General features: G+C 47.3%; 1 protein-coding gene and 1 non-coding gene across 5 annotated transcripts in view; one reads left to right on the plus strand and one right to left on the minus strand.

Annotated features, from left to right (window-relative positions):
* Positions 1-17,849, minus strand: part of CCND3 (cyclin D3) — a 96,601-nt gene that overhangs the window by 23,332 nt on the left and 55,420 nt on the right. For 2 of the 4 annotated variants that reach the window (XM_023253969.2, XM_023253971.2), the window contains exon 2: positions 10,386-10,465. The exons of the other annotated variants lie outside the window; for them this stretch is intronic. The gene's annotated coding sequence lies outside the window, so the exon portion shown is untranslated. The remainder of the gene's footprint in view (positions 1-10,385; positions 10,466-17,849) is intronic. 4 annotated transcript variants of the gene reach the window in all.
* On the plus strand, positions 7,748-7,820 carry TRNAK-CUU. Its single transcript has one exon. It is a non-coding gene; the product is annotated as a tRNA-Lys (tRNA).

Consider the following 17,849-nt stretch of genomic DNA (forward strand, 5'->3'; position numbering starts at 1 on the left):
GGGCGCCTGGGTGGCGCAGTCGGTTAAGCGTCCGACTTCAGCCAGGTCACGATCTCGCGGTCCGTGAGTTCGAGCCCTGCGTCAGGCTCTGGGCTGATGGCTCAGAGCCTGGAGCCTGTTTCCCATTCTGTGTCTCCCTCTCTCTCTGCCCCTCCCCCGTTCATGCTCTGTCTCTCTCTGTCCCAAAAATAAATAAACGTTGAAAAAAAAAATTTTTTTTTAATAAAAAAAATAAAATAAAATAAAAAAAAATAAAAAGCATTCCAGTTTGGATAATAAATTATGATCACCTCCTACCCAGGGAGGCCTTACCATCGTGATTGAGACCATAGGAACTTTTGAGTTAGAGAGACCTAGGCCTGAACCTATCACTTACTTGTTGTGTGACCTGGGGGAAATTATCTGATTTTTTCATCTGCAAAACAAGGTAGTCATGCCTACCTCAGAGGATTGTTGTAATGTGAGGTAATGCATGAAAAGTGCTGGGGATCCCCCAACTCCATATGCAAGTTGCTCAGCTTTTAGTAGGTATCTACACTTGCAAAAGTCTAACACTGGATGGATGGATGGATGCATGGATGGATGGATGGATGGATGGATGGATGGATAGATGGATGGATGAGTGGATAGGTGGGCAGGTGGATGGATGGATGGAGAGATGAATGGATGAATGGATAGGCAGGTGGATGGATGGATGGATGGATGGATGGGCAGATGGATGGACCAAAGGGTACAGCAAGCCTGAAGCAACTCAAGATTCAGAGAGCACATTATACTCAGTCCATAAAATAAGATGTTCTTTTAAAAAGGAACTGAAGGAGGGGCACCTGGGTGGCTCAGTCGGTTAAGGGTCCGACTTCAGCTCAGGTCATGATCTCACAGTCCGTGGGTTCGAGCCCTGAGTCGGGCTCTGTGCTGACAGCTCAGAGCCTGGAGCCTGCTTCAGATTCTGTGTCTCCCTCTTTCTCTGCCTCCCCCCTGCTCATGCTTGGTCTCTCTCTGTCTCAAAAATAAATAAAAACACTAAAAAAAATAAAAAAAAAAAAGGAACTGAAGGAGCAGTGGACCAAGTTCACCACAGCCACCCATTCTGCTTGGCCAGTCAGCCCCCTCCTTAGTGTTCTGAGCCCCACAGTGTGAAAAACCCTAGGCTGAGCTTCCTGGAGAATAATGGGGGAGAAGTCAGGATCTCCACTTTCAAGAGAGTCCCCTCAACAGTGGGAGGCTGGACATGTGTGGAGGGACAAGACAGCACACACAAGGCCACGTAAACAAATTCAGGCTGACCAGAAGCACTCCTGGTCTCTGAGTGGCTCTGAGCAAACAACCCAGGCTAGGTTAACTGTGTGTTCCCCCCGGGATGTGGCCTCCATCACCTTCAACCATCTTCTTTTTTTTTTTTTTTTTTTTTTTTTTTTAACGTTTATTTACTATTGAGAGACAGAGCATGAGCATGGGAGGGGCAGAGAGAGGAGGAGACACAGAATCTGAAGCAGGCTCCAGGCTCTGAGCTGTCAGCAAAGAGCCCGATGCGGGGCTTAAACTCACAAACCACAAGATCATGACCTGAGCCTAAGTAGGCTTCTTAACCAACTCAGCCATCCAGGCGCCCCACCTTCAACCATCTTCTGATGTGATATGTCAAATGGTCCCAGAGATGCCTTAACCAAACACTCCTCCACAATCCCTTCCCTGGTTCCTCGTCCTCCATCAGGCTCAAGAACTGTCAACATCTTCCAGGGCTTAAGCCGAGGCCCTTGTTTTCTCTTCTCACACACACATCAGAGACCCCACTCTATTCCTTCAGCCTCAGTTCTTCATGCTTCTCCAGTTCTAACCTCCATCCCAAACTCCCAGCCTACACCCCCACCTAGATGTCACACAGATGCCTCCTCAAACTCAAAGTGCTCAAAGCCTGTCCCTCCTCCTTTGTATTCGGTGTCAGTTAACCTCGACCCCCTGAGTCACCCAAGCTAAAAACGTTGACTCTAGTCTTTCTTAGTGCCTCTTGCTCCAAGTTTGTCCAAGTTAACCTATAAGCAGACTCTGTCATCAGAGTGGCTCTGGAATCTGGCCCCTCCACTCAATGCTCAGGCACTCCCACCTAACATTTGGACTGGTGCAATCCTCTCTCTTCTCACTGGCCTCTCTCCCTCCACACCCCCCCTCCAGCCCCTGCTCCCCACTACTGCCCAAGCCTTCTTTCAAAAACATCAGGAATGCACACATGCTTCCTTTGCTTCTTAAAACCTTAAAATCCCTAGGATTACCCAGATAAAATCCAGACCTATCTGAAATGGACATGCAAAGTCTGCCATTACAAAAACAAAACAAAACAAAACAAAACAAAACAAAACAAAAAAAACATAAAAACCCCAAACAACAACAACAACAACAACAACAACAACAAACGGCTAGGGATGCCTGGTTGGCTCAGCCAGTTAAGCATCCAACCTCAGCTCAGGTTATGATCTCAGGGTTCATTCGTGACTTTGAGCCCCACGTTGGGCTCTGTGCTGACACAGGGAGCTCTCTTTCCCTCTCTCTGCCCCTTCTCCATGCACTCTCTCTCTCTCTCTCTCTCAAAATAAAGAAATAAACTTAAAGAAAAAAAAAGGCTGCCATGATCTACCCTAAAATTCTCCCTCCAACTCTCTCTCCCCTCTCCCAACAAACACACCCTCCACGTACCTATACTCCAGATACACTAGACCATCCAGCACGGATGCTCTGGCCTAGCTCACACACTTCCTTCTGCCTAAATGCCCCATCTGTGCCTCTCTTGCGATGCTTCCTGCCCTTCAAGGCCAGCTCAAATACCACCTCCGCAGACACTTGCCTCAGATCCTCCTGTTGAAGTGTGAAGGAAGGAAGGGGGTGAAGTACAGCAACTGCCCACAGAGGCCACTCTGACTACTGACCAGGGAGGGGGAGTGTGCCTTGGCCGAGTCACCATATTTCAGGGTCTGATCCTCAGCATTGCAGGAGAAGTATGCTTTCTGAGGCCGCCTGAAGAGTCCAAGCAGTCTAATTGTTCCTAATGAAAGCCACAGAAACAGATACACACTTCAGAAACACAGCGCCACCAGGAGAACCTGAATACAGGGCCAGCTGATCCGCCCAGGCTCTCCTGGACACAGGGAGCAAGCTCCGGCTAGAGGGTCGCATGGTGAACACAGAGAGCCGGCCTGCCCACAGCCAAGGCACCCACTGTGTCCCTCAGAAGACAGTGTAGAGTAATGGCTGAGTTAGTAGTTACAGAACCACTTATTCTGCGACTTTGATTAACCTACCTAGACTCTTGGTTCCTCATCTGTCAAATGGGGCTAATGATCCCCTTTGTCCTGGCTATTCCCTCTGCCTGGACCACTCTTCCCCTGGATACTCAGGTAGCGCCCTCTCCTTCTTCCTCAGGTCTCGGCTCAATTTTCACCTTTTCAGAGAGGCTTTTCCTGACCTTCTTGCATCAAATAGAAACCCCTCCCCTCATCTCTAAGCAACCCCCATCCTGGGTGCCCTGCCATATCGCCAGTGCCTGGACCAAGGCTTAGGCAGAGGGAATGTTCTGTAGGTACAGCCAGGAAGGATGAATGAAGCACGCCTACCCCCATAGAGTTGTGAGAAGATGAAGTGTTTAGAACAGGGCTTGGCCAACATCAAAGATGCGAAAATGTTAAACCTTATTAGGAGAGCCTCCTACTGAGAGAGCCTGCCCCATACCAGGATGCCCAAAAGGAGTTGAGGGCTCAAGGGGCTCAGCCTTGTTGGAAAGACAGACAAAAGCCGCAGGAACTCAGTGGTGCTGCAACGAGGCATGAGAACCTGGCAAATTTGGGGTGTGGCTCAGCACTGCCAACAGGGAGGATGCAAGACAGGACAGTGCCAGGAAAGGGGGCTGGACAGGAAAGCAGGGCAGATCAGGAAGAGCCTGTGGCCACAGCAGAATTTGAGTGGTGACTTAAAGGCAATGGACTGCCATTAAAGGGGCTAATCTGGATCAGAACCTAGGTACATAAGCAGTTGGACTTTGGGGGGGAGTAAGTAGAGAAAGGTAGTCAAGAGGTTTTTGCAACAACCTTGGGGCGTCTGGCTGGCTCAGTTGGGAGAGCATGCAACTCTTGATTTCGGGGTGGTGAGTTCAAGACGCATGTTGGGTACAGAGATTACATATAAATAAATAAATAAATAAATAAATAAATAAATAAATAAATAAAGGAGATTCTTGCAATAACCAAACGAGAAGTTCCAAGGGTGGCTTTTTACGAAAATAGAAGAAATGGAGGAAACAAACTGACTGGAGTTCAGTGGCCGAGGGGATGACAGGGGAGGGACAGTCCAAGGATGACTAGGGATTCTGGCTTTGGCCACAATTGGGTGGAATCTGATTAGGAGTCCAAATGAAAGAACAGATTTAGGGGAAAAGGGTTCTCTGTTTCACATGTTGCTTTTTTTTTTTTTAATTTTTTTTTAACGTTTATTTATTTTTGAGACAGAGAGAGACAGAGCATGAACGGGGGAGGGGCAGAGAGAGAGGGAGACACAGAATAGGAAGCAGGCTCCAGGCTCTGAGCCATCAGCCCAGAGCCCGACGCGGGGCTCGAACTCACGGACCGCGAGATCGTGACCTGAGCTGAAGTCGGACGCTTAACCGACTGAGCCACCCAGGCGCCCCCACATGTTGCTTTTGAAGTGCCCACAGAGAAGTCCCATACCAGCTGGACATAATAAATAGGCACCATTTATAGAGTCCTTCCCAAGGGCTTGGAATGCCTAGTGTCTATTTTCATCCTCACAACAATCATTTATAGTAGGCATTAACAACCCATTTCACAGATAAGAAAACTGAGACTGAAAAACAATGTAAAGAAATTTCTAAGGCCCACAGCCAGCAAGCAGCCCAGCTGGGATGTGACCTTCCGGTCATGTCTGATGACGTCCTCCCCTCTCCCCCACCTTCACCTTGGTGCCTAGAGTCTGGACACCTGGAGTATGCACTTGTGATGCCCGCAGCACAGGCAGTCCCGTTGTGGACTGGATGCTGCCACCTGGGGAATGTCAGATGAATGGAATGCAGAAAACACATTTAAGGAGCAGGTGGAGAAAGAGGAACCAACCATGGAAGGAAACAACAGTCCGAGAGGGCAGGAGAGAACGGAAGGAAGCCCAGGGGAAGAGCTGACTGAAGTCAGATCACGATGCTGTCAGAGGTCGGCTGGGCCGGGGCCCCTCCCTCAAGCCGGGGGAATGTCAGACCCACAGGGCCCAAGCACCCTCCCACCTCCATTGACACATTGTTTCTTTAGGTATGTTAATAGAGGCCACTGGTTAAAGTTGAGCCTTCCCTGGCTCTGGGACCCTTTGTGTCTGTTCAAATCAGCTTGCATATCTTTGCTCTGACCCATTATGTATCGATTTGATTTTATAGTTTACATCAGAGGGAACAATCTTAATTTCAATTTCTGGGAAGTTTCTTCCAGGCTGACCTCCTGCGGTGTGGAATGCAGCACATTACATCAGGCCTGCATTACACAATGGCGCTGTTAAAGTACTCAAACCTCAGTGTTCTTACCTATAAAATGGGGATAATATAAGCTACCTTGGAGGGATGGTTACAAAGGAGAGAGAAGTGTACCTACTCATTTACAGTAATGTGCTGTTCTATTATTAAGTTGATTCTGTTTACTGTTGGACTTCATTCCTCATTATGTGGCAAGTTTCTTAAGAGTTCTGATGCCCCTATGAGGACTTTAAGATACAAAACAGATGAACATAAGGAAGGGAAGCAAAAATAATATAAAAACAGGGAGGGGGACACAACATAAGAGGCTCTTAAATATGGAGAACAAACAGAGGGTTACAGGAGGGGTTGTGGGAGGGGGGGGATGGGCTAAACGGGTAAGGGGCATTAAGGAATCTACTCCTGAAATCATTGTTGCACTAGATGCTAACTTGGATGTAAATTCAAAAAATTAATTAAAACAAATAAACAAAAAAAAGAGTTCTGATGCCCCTGTTTCTACTCCCAGATGTGGATATCAGAATCTTTAAGTGTGGGGCCCAGGTTCTGTATGTTTGTCCAGGGCTGAGGGCTACAAGCTGGCCTCTAGCCAGGAATCACTCTCTCCTTCCCCTGTTGTCTAGAGATCTTCATACTGAATTTATCAGTCTATCGGTAAACTGCCCCTTAGCAGGCAGGTCTGTCTATCCCGTGATCGGAAATTCTCAGAGGGCCACCCTCCTCCTGGATGGAATGTGGTTCTTCCCCAGTCAACTCTATTGACTCAGGTTTCTTCGTCCATTAAAATAATCTCATTTTCAGAGAGCAACCCAGAGCTTTCTAATTTATTAATTTATTCACTCATTTGCAGTTGCCCCCTTAAACTCTCTACAGCATGAATAATTGGGAATTCAGGCAAAATCTGGGGTGGGGCTAGAAGAAATGGAAAGAGAAATTCAGAGGCACCCGGGTGGCTCAGTGGGTTGAGGTCCAACTCTTGATTTCAGCTCAGGTCATGATCTCATGGTCAGTTGTGAGATCGAACCTCATATCAGGCTCCACCCTGTGAGCCTGCTTAAGAGTCTCCCTCACCCTCTCCCTCTGCCCCTCCCCGGCTCAGTCTCCCTGACACATGCACTCACTCTCCCTATCGAGAGAAAGCAAGCAAGCAAGCAAGCAAGAAAGCAAGAAAGAAAGAAAGAGGAAGAAATAGAAGTTCAACACGAGCTCACCCAGGTCTCCTCTGGGTATTAATAACTGCTCCATAATGAATAATAACAACATGAACAGTTAGATAGTAATCACTGTGTCAGGCATTGTTCTAAGTGTTTTACGTACATTAATTATTTTAATCCTCAAACGTACTGTTGTGCCCACTTCACAGAAGAGGAAAGTGAAGTGACTTACCCAAAGTCACACAGTGTAAAAGGTACAGGCAAGAACTTGAACTCCAACAATCTGGGTCCAGGATCAGGATTAACAATTTAACATAAGGTAAGGAGTCTCGGGCTGAGTGGGCCAGAATCAGAGACCACTGAAGAAGGCAGCCCCTGATGCTGTCCCAGGCCTACGGAGGAATCAGAAGGAGGAGGGACAAGTCCCAGAGAAACTAGACTGGGGGGGGGGGGGGTGGTCACAGCTGACCCCAGGCCAAAGGCTTCCTGGATTCCCTGGCAGAGTTATGAGGAACATGAAAGGGAAATTCCTCCAGGAAAAGAAAACATTTTTGAGGGTAGTTGGTTGTTGTTGTTTTTTTTGTTTGTTTGTTTTGGGTTTTTTTGTTTTTTTTGTTTTTTTTTTGTTTTGTTTTGCCTCATCTCTGATTTCAGACCCAGGGTTTCTTTGCTGAGTCATGGAGGACATTATGAAAGGCGTGGGGGCGGTACAGGACTGCCACCTCCTCACTCCCAGGGACAGGCTGGGGGCTTCTGCAGCCCAGCTAGCTCCCTGGCTCTGGAAGGTTGATGCCAGACAGCTCCCATCCTAGAAAAAGTTCACCAAGAAGCAGCAGTTTTTACTGCTTGTCGTCCTCAAATTCCCAGGAGTCTCCACAATGAATAAGAACATTAATGAACGCTTGAAACATAACGAAGTAATAAGTAAGTGACTCAACAAACATTTACCGATCCTCTGAATGAAGGCTTTGGAATCAGACACCCTGGGGTTTGGTTCCTGGCTTCTGCCACTTATGACCGTAAACAAGTGACAGAGTCTCAGTTTCTTCAGCCATAAAATGGGGACTTCTGGGGCACCTGGCTGGCTCAGTCGTTAGAGCATGAGACTCTTGATCTCAGGGTCGTGGGTTTGAGCCCCACGTTGGGCACAGACAATACATACATACATACACACATACATACATGCATCAAATGGGGATATTTATTTCAGCCTACAACCTTGAGGTGAGAAGCAAATGAGGCAAGAGAGAGCAAAGTTCTTGGCATGCAGTGGACAGTCCACAAGTGGTATCTCGGGGTGCCAGGCACTGTAAAGGGCCAGAAAACAAAAGAGGAATACAACTCAACCCTGTAGGAGTCTGCAGTCTGGCGGGAGGGGGACAGAGATGTAATAAATCCACACTGCCAGAAGCTAGAAGCCAGTTCCTAAGGCCAAGGACACAGAGGCAAATGACAGCCCCCAAGCCTGGGTGGGCACGCCCGGAAGTTCCAACTAAAGTCTCTGGTCCAGGGTTTCTCAATCACCCGCAGCTCTGGGAAAATGCAGATTCCCATTCAACAGTTGTAGGTGGGGCCCAAGATTAGGTATGTCTCTCTCTATGTCTCTCTCTCTCTCTCTCTCTCTCACTCTCTCTTTTTTTAGGTAATCACCAGGCCCATCGTGGGGCTGGACCTTCTGATCCTGAGATACCTGAGATCCTGAACCAGCCAGGAGCAACCCAGTCCACCGGCCCCATTACGCACTTCGAACCAGCTCCTACAGCAGGTGCCAGACCATGGGTCACACTTTGAGTCCACAGCAAGGCAGTTTTAGCTGTTGTCACTCACCTACTTTTCTACTATTCTTTGTATCCATTTTAGGGCTACCTGCTTCAAGTGACTTGCAGAACCCTGTTAACTAGACAGCTAACGGAGTCCCCCCATCTCCTCCCCCAAGATCTCAGCATCAGGCTCAGATACACCCTGCTGACTCTAATGACCACTAAGGTTCATATCCTTGAAGGTGGTTATTTATTTGCTGCCTTGAGCCCTCCCCTTTCCAGGCCAAATCATCCAAATGCTTCCTATGTTTTCACATCCGGTATTTTGTAATGAATTCCCTTGAAAAGGTCACAGACTTGTGAGAAAGGACTTTATTTATGAGTCTTTCAGTAACATAACCATCCTCATTCCATCCTAGGGGGTGGAAGACAGAAGCGTGTACTAGAAAAGATGAGCATTTTTTGCCGATTTAACACAAGATTCCGATAACAAAGATAACACTTAGCTGACAGAAAATAGGGTAAGAAGTGTCACCAATTCAAAGATTATTTTCTTTAATTTTTAAAAATCTTTATGTATGTATGTATGTATGTTTATTTTGAGAAAGAAAGAGTGAGCGTGTGTGCACAAGTGAACAGGGAAGGGGCAGAGAGAGAGGGGGAGAGAGACAATCCCAAGCAAGTTCCGCACCGTCCGTGCAGGGCTCGGACTCATGAACCGTGAGATGACCACCCGAGCCAAAATCACGAGTCGGACACTTAACCAACCAAGCCACCCAGGGGCCCGTCAAAGATGATTTTAGATGAATCACTGTACCAGAAAACACGAAATGCCCTAAAATCTTATGGCTCATATATGGAAGAAACTTTGATGGAGGTTTTTCCAAAATTGACAATTATCCCAATATTTATAGGACATTACCAATAATGATTTGTAAAGCTGAATGAAACTTTTCCAGACTATCAATAATTTTTTTAAAAAAAGCTTCCAATCAACTATGCTAGAGAAACACTGGGTTATCTTTTTTATTTGCTCCATGGTAAAGATTACAAAATCATTGTCATAGGAGAATGCAACCAAAGAGGATACAAAAGGTGTCATAGAGGAGCATCAAGCAGTTCACATAAATATTATGTTATTTTTCTGGATTTTGTGATGTTTGGCCTTTAACATTGTTTCCTAGTATGTTGTGATTTCATCACAAAATCTAAATAAATATGCACTTTGGTATCTTTAGTATTGTGATTTTGTACTGTCCTTCTTAAAGAGGGCCTCTAAAATTGCAGAAGCTTTAGACCCAACAAAATCTGAATCTACCCTGGGTATCCTGGGAAGCATGTGGGCTCTGGGGGTCAGACCTGGTCTTAAATCACAGATCTTGGGGCACTGGGGTGGCTCAGTCGGTTAAGTGCCCGACTCTCGATTTCAGCTCAGGTCACGATCTCACAGTTCATGGGATCAAGCCCCGTGTCAGGCTCCGTGCTGACAGTGCAGCACCTGCTTGGGATTCTCTCTCTCTCCGACTGTCTCTGCCCCTCCCCCACCCCCCCCTCTCTCTCAAAACAAATATAAATAAACCTAAAAAAAAAAAAAATCACAGCTCTGCCAGTTGCTGGCTGTGTGCTGTGTGGCCTTTGACAAGTTACTTAACTTCCCGGAACTGTCTTCTTCTCCTTTATCTAGAAATGGAATGGTAATATCTGTCTTGTAGGCTTCTCTGAGGGTTACATAAGATACTGCATGCAAAGTGGCTATTATGTGGCCATCACAATGACCTTGTGGTAAAGAGACAATAGAGACAGTGAGAGGTTCATTTGAGGTCACCCAGCTGAGGAGACGTACTTTAGAAAGAATCTGGATTTCAAGTTTATATTAACAATCTTCCTTTCTCTTATCTCCCACCCCTTTCAAGACAGGAAGTAAAAAGCATCCTGTATTATCACTGAGCTCACCCGCCTTCTTCACCAAAGAGAGGTCACAGAGCTTTTCGCCACCATGTACAAATGTGCGATGAGCACCCCTCTGACAGAGCCTGTGGGAAATAATGAATCAGATGAAATTAAGAAATATTTGGCCTTTTGTTGAAATCACATATTTGCTTACCAGTTTTGTGTTCTCCTTTTTCTACCAACTCAAACAATCCCAAGATTCTTCTCTTTTTTTCCACAAACGTGCGCCAGTTTATTCACAAGCCTTGTCTCATTTCATGCTTGCAGTGGTCCCACGTAACAAGCAGTTGTGACTCCCATTTTGTGGATGAAGAAACTGAGGCTCCGGGAGATACAGCACCCTGCCCGGATGTGACTCCTGGTCTGTCTCATGCCAGAGCCCAGACCTTTCATCATTGGGCCACACTGCCTTCCTGCCACTTGCCCCCACTTGTATTTTTCTGTACGGTGGGATTAGGATTTGGGTGTATTCTGGAATAGGGACGGACAATCAGAGGATTCTTGTGACTCCCTGTCTCCATGGACCTTAGCATTGCCCGGCCCCACCAAACTACTCCTATTTCTCTATATCTGTCCTACTGGCACATGCTTTTGATCCCAATGCTCCCAACAGAGTAGAACAAAGAGCTGTTTGCCTCTCAAAGAACCACAGGGTGGACGTCATAAGACCTCGGTTCTAATCTGGTTGGTCCACCATCTTGCCCTTCGGCAAGTCTGCTGATCTCTCTGGACCTCATCTGACGCACTTTAAAAATATGGTAGGAAAGAGGCACTTTACTATCCCAACATCCTCCAAGTGAGTCCATCCGGTAAACACACGTGCAGGTAATGAACATGTTCCTGCTGATTTTCTGAAGATTCCCCACCGAGACCTAGAGGGTCTTCTTTTTATAGTGCATCACGAAGGCTGCAAAGGAGATGTGGCCACAGAGTTTAGATAGCCCTGGCTCTGAATCCCAGCTCCACCAGTCCCCGGCTATATGGCCTTGGGCAAGCCCTTAACTTCCTGAAGTTTCCTTTTCCTCCTCCCTAAGATGGTAGTTTCATAACGGTCCCCTTCCCAAAAGCTGTGAAGATACGAAAGATGAGGCCTGGAAAGGGCTCACTACCGTGCTGGGGACTCAGCATACGGAGGCCATTATGGTCATCATTGTGTACGATGTGCTCAGGCGTCCTCTTCTGCTTTCGACCGGGGACGTAAGAACCGAAGGGGGAACCTCTAAGACACACTGAGATGGAAGGGCCAAAGGAGCAAGGGACACGGGATGGACAGATGGTGTAACTCCAGATGGCTGCACATGGCTGATCTGGGGAAGAAAATGGCTCAGCCTCTGCCCAGCCCCACCCGTGTGTATCTGGGCAATGTCAATGAGACACTGGGCTGGAAAACGCTAGAGAATGCTAAAATATCCAAAGTGGGAATTACAGATATTTCTGCAATGCATCCCCAATTTTCTATCTCAGTGGGCAATGCCAAATCCCTGGGCTACAGCACAGAGTCTGTCCTTTCCTTCTCTCCACCTGGCACCATTCCTAATCAGAATTTCATTCTCCATTCAAGCAGTCAACTCAAAGCCTCCGATTCTTCCAGCATCTGAGAGCTCAGCCCATCTGCTCTAAATCCTTGAAAAGAAACAAATAAACTGATAAACCAAACAACATTCCTACCATTTCTCTCTTAAAAAACAAAACTTGGCATTTATTTCTAATATTGAAAAAATGGAAACAATCTAACTGTCCAACAATAGAGAACTCATCAAATAAACTGTAACCTTGTAATAGGTTATACTCTAATACGGTAAGGTACTATGATAGAACATCGTACTACATGATATAGAATACCATATTACACATTACCACTGAATACCAAGGGCGACCACAGCTGTAGAATGGAGTGGTGGTTACCAGTGTGAGCCCCGGAGGTGGACCGACCTGGGTCTGACCACCAGGTCCGTCACACACCAGCTGTGTGGCCTTGACAAGTCTTTCTCTGCCTTAGGTGTGCAACGGAAAAATGACAAGAATAATAAACAGAGTTCTGACCCCGCTGTCAGACTTCCTGCCTGGTTTAACTTCTGGCTCTGTCACTTCCTAATTGCTGTGCAGTCTTGGACAGGTTAATGAAGCCCTCTGTTCCTCAGTTTCCTCATCTGTAAATAGGGTCTACCACCCAGGGATTTTGGGGGGGGTGAGGATTAAGTGAGATAGCAGGCGAAATCCTTAGAAGAGTACTCCGCACGGCGGGTATGATGTTTATCATCCCCCTGCTGCCACGCTACCTCTCTCGCCCGCCAAGTGATTCCTAAATATAAACGCACATCCAAACTGCCTAGAACATACCACCCTGAAAAAGAACACCTGAGCTCCTCCAGATGTGCCACATCAACCTGTATCCAGCCCACGTGGGCCCCTTGGCAGGGGTGTCTGTCAGAGGTAAGAACGGGCTAAGCAGGCACTGGCCCTCTTCCCTCTCACAGGAGCAGCTGGAGGGTGCTGGGGCTCGCTTTAGTCCGGTGGAAAAACAACAGCCTGAGCTCCGGGCATGGTGAGCCACGTGATGGTGCGCGCTGCCCTTGAGCTTTACTGGAAACCCACCGGCTGTCTGCAGAGGGCTTCTGATGGAGGGTCCCAAGTGCCCCGGTTACCGCTCCACAACAGCCCGACTTAGCCGGGGGGTCACAGAGAGGCAGCCACCTGTTGAACCACAGCACAGTTCATTTCCCATCTTAGTTCTTCCTCTGGGTAAACCCTGGCACTATTATCAATTTAACCCTCAAAAGGGGGGTGGGTGGGTGGCCAATCTGCCATTTCTCTTGAGCCTAACTGTCAATTTCCCACGGTTCTTGACTCCCAACAGAACTAGGACAGTTCACATGTCCCGTTCCACTTTGCAAAGGGTTAATATACACATGATCCCGTTAGAAGGTGATGGTCATCATCTAATATGAATAATGCTTGGACAGGTTAGGATGCCCTTTCCCCTCCACTAACAGACCTCATCTTCACAAGAACACCGGGAGCCGAACTGGGGGAGCTCCAAGATAGGGGAAGAAGGTAAGGCCAATGGAGGTACAGCATGTTGCCTGGCAATACAAGGGTGGCCTGACCTCGGTGAGAGCTGGGCCTACCTCCTCAGCGTCTGAGGCTCCAAACTAGGACCTGCCAGCACGTCTGCAGGGGCCTCCGCTTCTGGGGGGAAACTCAAGGTAGACAGTGCCCTGACACAGGGACACATGCCACACAGCCGAGTCTAAACCCACCTGGGAGACACAGTGGACACAGTGGACAGGACAGAGGCACCCGGGGCCTCTGGCCAGCGTGGTCTGTCCTTGCAGGCCCTTCCCCAAGGGCAATCAGAGGCAAAGCAGAGGCGGTGTGGTGGGTAAGGGAGCAAAACTTAAGGGAGGGGGCCAAAAAGTTTCCTATGTCGGGGGCAAGGGCTGGGAGAGGTGACTTTTTCCACCAAAGGGAAAGTCACCAGGCCAGGTCAGGCCCCCTCTCTACTCAGTCGCCTCTTGCTTTTTTTTTTTTTTAAGTACCCACAGCTCATGGGCCTTTCTTTGTAGATGTGTTAGTTTTTGGTCCAGGGACAATCAGGTCTCGTGGTTTGGATGCCATTGTCTTTAAGGTAAGCTGTGCACACCCCTGCTGCACGCATTCTGCTTTGATCTCATGGTGAGCTTCTCAGAGTCTGACTTTTCTTTCCAGCTCTGGGTGCAGGTGAGGGGAGCGGGGACAGATGCATCTCCGTGGCTGCTGGGTGGAATTATGACCCTCACTTTATGTATGAGGAAGCCGTGATAACAAAACCGTGCTTTGTAGATGAAGGGTGTCACGCCATACGCTCCCTGGGGTAGACACCCCGGGGGGGGGGGTGGCTGACGTCAATAACACCCCCTGGCCCCATGGCATGGAGCACAGAGCCTCCCCACCAGGAGCCTTCCGCACATGCCTGCATGTGGGAATCCAAGGATGGGTGAAGCTGGGGACACGGGGCAGCGGTTCCTTGCAGGGTCTGCCTGCCAAGAGGGGATATTGGAAGAACTGTATGACAGTTGTAGGTGGGAGAGCTGAGCGGAACCGCTCACATCTTTACCCAGTCCCCCACCTAAAAGCTCACATTTGCAGAATGACTCACTGGGATGAGGGGGTCCAAACTGTGGCCCTGAAGTAAGAGAATCTCAGGGTCAAAAGGGGATTCGAAGGCACCTACTTGCCTACCCAAATTATTCACTTTCCCCACAACCCTAGTTCCCAGAAATTTACATTTCAAAGACCAATAAAATTTCCCCCAAAATTTTGGAGACCAAAAAGTAAGACTATTGCCAAGTAAGGTTATTAGGGAAAAAACCTATAATCTATATATACCATATTTCATAAAACAAAGACTGCCTGAATACCAAACCCTTTGAGAGGACTCAGATTAAAGGATAATGCTTTCTTTTTAACCTAATCTTTAATAATAATAATAATAATAAAGCCTACACCCAACATGGGGCTTGCACCCTGAGATCAAGAGTCGCATGCTCTTTCAACTGAGCCAGCCAGGTGCTCCTAAAGGATAGTACTTTCAATGGAATGCATTTAGTTACACAAAAAAACCCAGTACATCCTCTGATGAAAACTAGTTTGGAATCACAGCCCTGTACCAGCCCCTCAATGATCCGTGCAGCACTTGTTAAAATTTCTTTAGTGGTGGGAGCTCACTATTTCTGAGATGGCCCAACTTATTTTCCAAAAACTCTCACTACTAAGATTTTTAAAAATATACAAATAGGGCCACCCCGGTGGCTCAGCTGGTTAAGCATCCGACTCCGGCTCAGGTCACGATCTCTCGGTTCATGAGCTCAAGCCCCACGTCTGGCTCTGTGCTGACAGCTCAGAGCCTGGAGCCTGCTTCAGATTCTGTGACCCCCTCTCTCTCTGTCCCTCCCCTGCTTGTGCTCTGTCTCTCTCTTTCTCTCAAAAATAAACATTAAAAAAATATACATATATATAGATATAGTCTTTGTTTTAAATGTTTATTTATTTTGAGAGAGAGAGAAAGAGAGACAGAGGGAGAGAGAGAGGGAGAGAGAGAATTCCAAGCAGGCTCCACACTGTCAGCACAGAACCCGACGTGGGGCTCCATCCCACGAACCATGAGATCATGACCTGAGCCAAAATCAAGAGTCAGACGCTTAACCGACTGAGCCACCCAGGTGCCCCAAGATACATTCTTATAAAAAATTAATGTTAGGGGTAATGTTTCAGTAACTTTGGTCCCTTCACTCCACTCCATACTCTGCAACCACCTGCAGCACCAATTCCACTGAGGCCAGGTGAGTAGTAAGAATAATAGCTAAAACCCCGAGTGCCCACTATGAGCCAAACACTGCTATGGGGTTAATATGTATTCATTCAATTACTTCCTAGACCAACCTCATGGGGTAGGTATAAGTATTATTCCTCCTTATGGAGTTTTAGGAAGCACAAAGAATAATTTGCCCAAGTAATGGCCAAGTTCACACTGCAGCTCCAGCAGACAGGTTCCAGAGCCCATCCTTCTTTCTTTCTTTTTTTTTTTTTTAATGTTTATTTATTTTTGAGAGAGAGAGAGAGACAGGGTGTGAGTGGGGGAGGGCAGAGAGAGAGGGAGACACAGAATCCGAAACAGGCTCCAGGCTCTGAGCTGTCAGCACAGAGCCCGATGTGGGGCTCGAACCCACAAACCGTGAGATTGTAACCTGAGCCGCAGTTGGATGCCCAACTGACCGAGCCACCCAGGTGCCCCCAGAGCCCATCCTTCTTAACTATGGCACTTGTAGGAAGACTTCCTGACAAATCCAATTTGAAGGCAAGAAATACATTCTTCACATCCCTCCTCCTCCCATGGCCCCTGCCCCAGTTCAACTTCTCCTTCCATTTCCCCTGGATGGCCACGGTAAACCCAACTCGTATCCCAGCCTCCACTCTCTGCATCGAATGTACTCCCTCCAATCTTGCACACATTTAAATTGCTGGTTTAAACTTATTCTCCACATAAAGGTAGTTACGCTCGATTAAAGAAAAGTTGGGAAATACGGACAAGCAGAAAGAAAAGCAAAAAGAATCCAATGTTATTCATAGCCTTACCAACCACCAAAACCCCTCCGTGAACATTTTGATAATATTCCTTCCAGTCTCTCTTTTGTAATACATGAAGCCTTTTTATCCATACGTGAGATTTTTTTTTTTCCAAAAACTTGGCTATCACCACACTAAATCTATAATTTTAGTGAAACTTGTGGGCATTTTTCACATTATTAAACAGAAAGCCGTTAATGTAAGGTTAAGCTCCGGTCATTTTAATTGTTGCTCGAAAATTTCCACAGCTCCTCCCATACCTATCAAAGAAATTTCAGATTGCTTAGTTTGGCATTCAAGGCCTTTCCAAAGCTCCTCCCATTCCTATCAAGTAGATTTCAAATTCCTTAGTTTGGCATTCAAGGCCCTCTATAACCTATTGCAGTGTTTTTGTTGTTTTTAAAGATTTTAAAGTAATCTCTACACCCAACGTGGAACTTGAACTCGCAACCTTGAGATCAAGAGTTGCACGCTCCATAGACTGAGCCAGCCAGGAGCCCCTACTGCAGTGTGTTTTACCTCCCATTTTCCCATACCCTGGCCCCCACCCCAACACACATTCTTAGCATATGGGATCTCTACTGCTTGAACTCTCCCTACACCCACCCTCTGGGCCTTTGCTGATACAAGTTCCAGATTGATTTTAAAGGACACATCCACTTTGACCGTTCTATGCTGAAAACGAACCCCTATTTCACCCTTTCTCTACCCCAACCTCCGCCATCATTGGCTCAGGGCAAATACCTTGGAGTTATCCGTGACTCCTTTTTTTCTCATGGTTCCCAATTCCAATCCATTAGCAACTTCAATAGGCTTTGCCTTGGAATACCTCCCTTGGCAGCACCTGCCCCCTGACCTAAATTCAAACTGCCCGTATTTGTCACCCAGGCGAATGTAATAGCCTATATCTAGAACCTCCCTGCTTTTCACTCTGGCCTCCATGCACGCTGCTTCCGAGGCAGGAGTCAAAGGGTGCTTTAGAAAAGTGAATTAGGGGTGCCTGGGTAGCTCAGTCAGTTATGTGGCCAACTCTTGATCTCAGCTCAGGCTGTGATCTCACAGTTCATGAGTTCGAGCCCCTCGGTGGAGCCTCACCTCAGGCTCTGCACTGGCAGCACTGAGCCTGCTTGGGATCCCTCTCTCCCTACTCGTATTCTCTCTCTCTCTCCCTCTCTCAAAAGTCCCCAATGGCTTCCCATCATATTTAGAATAAAATCCAAAAGGCTGAACCCCATCTCCTTGACCTCATTTATTACCACTCCTACTTCCCTTTACTACCTTCCAGCCACATTTGCCTCCTAGCGGTACCGGAAACTCAATGACCCATTCAGGTCTTAACTGCTTTGTACCTGCTACTTCCTT

This window comes from Felis catus, chromosome B2 (assembly GCF_018350175.1).
Source record: "Felis catus isolate Fca126 chromosome B2, F.catus_Fca126_mat1.0, whole genome shotgun sequence".
NCBI lineage: Eukaryota > Metazoa > Chordata > Mammalia > Carnivora > Felidae > Felis > Felis catus.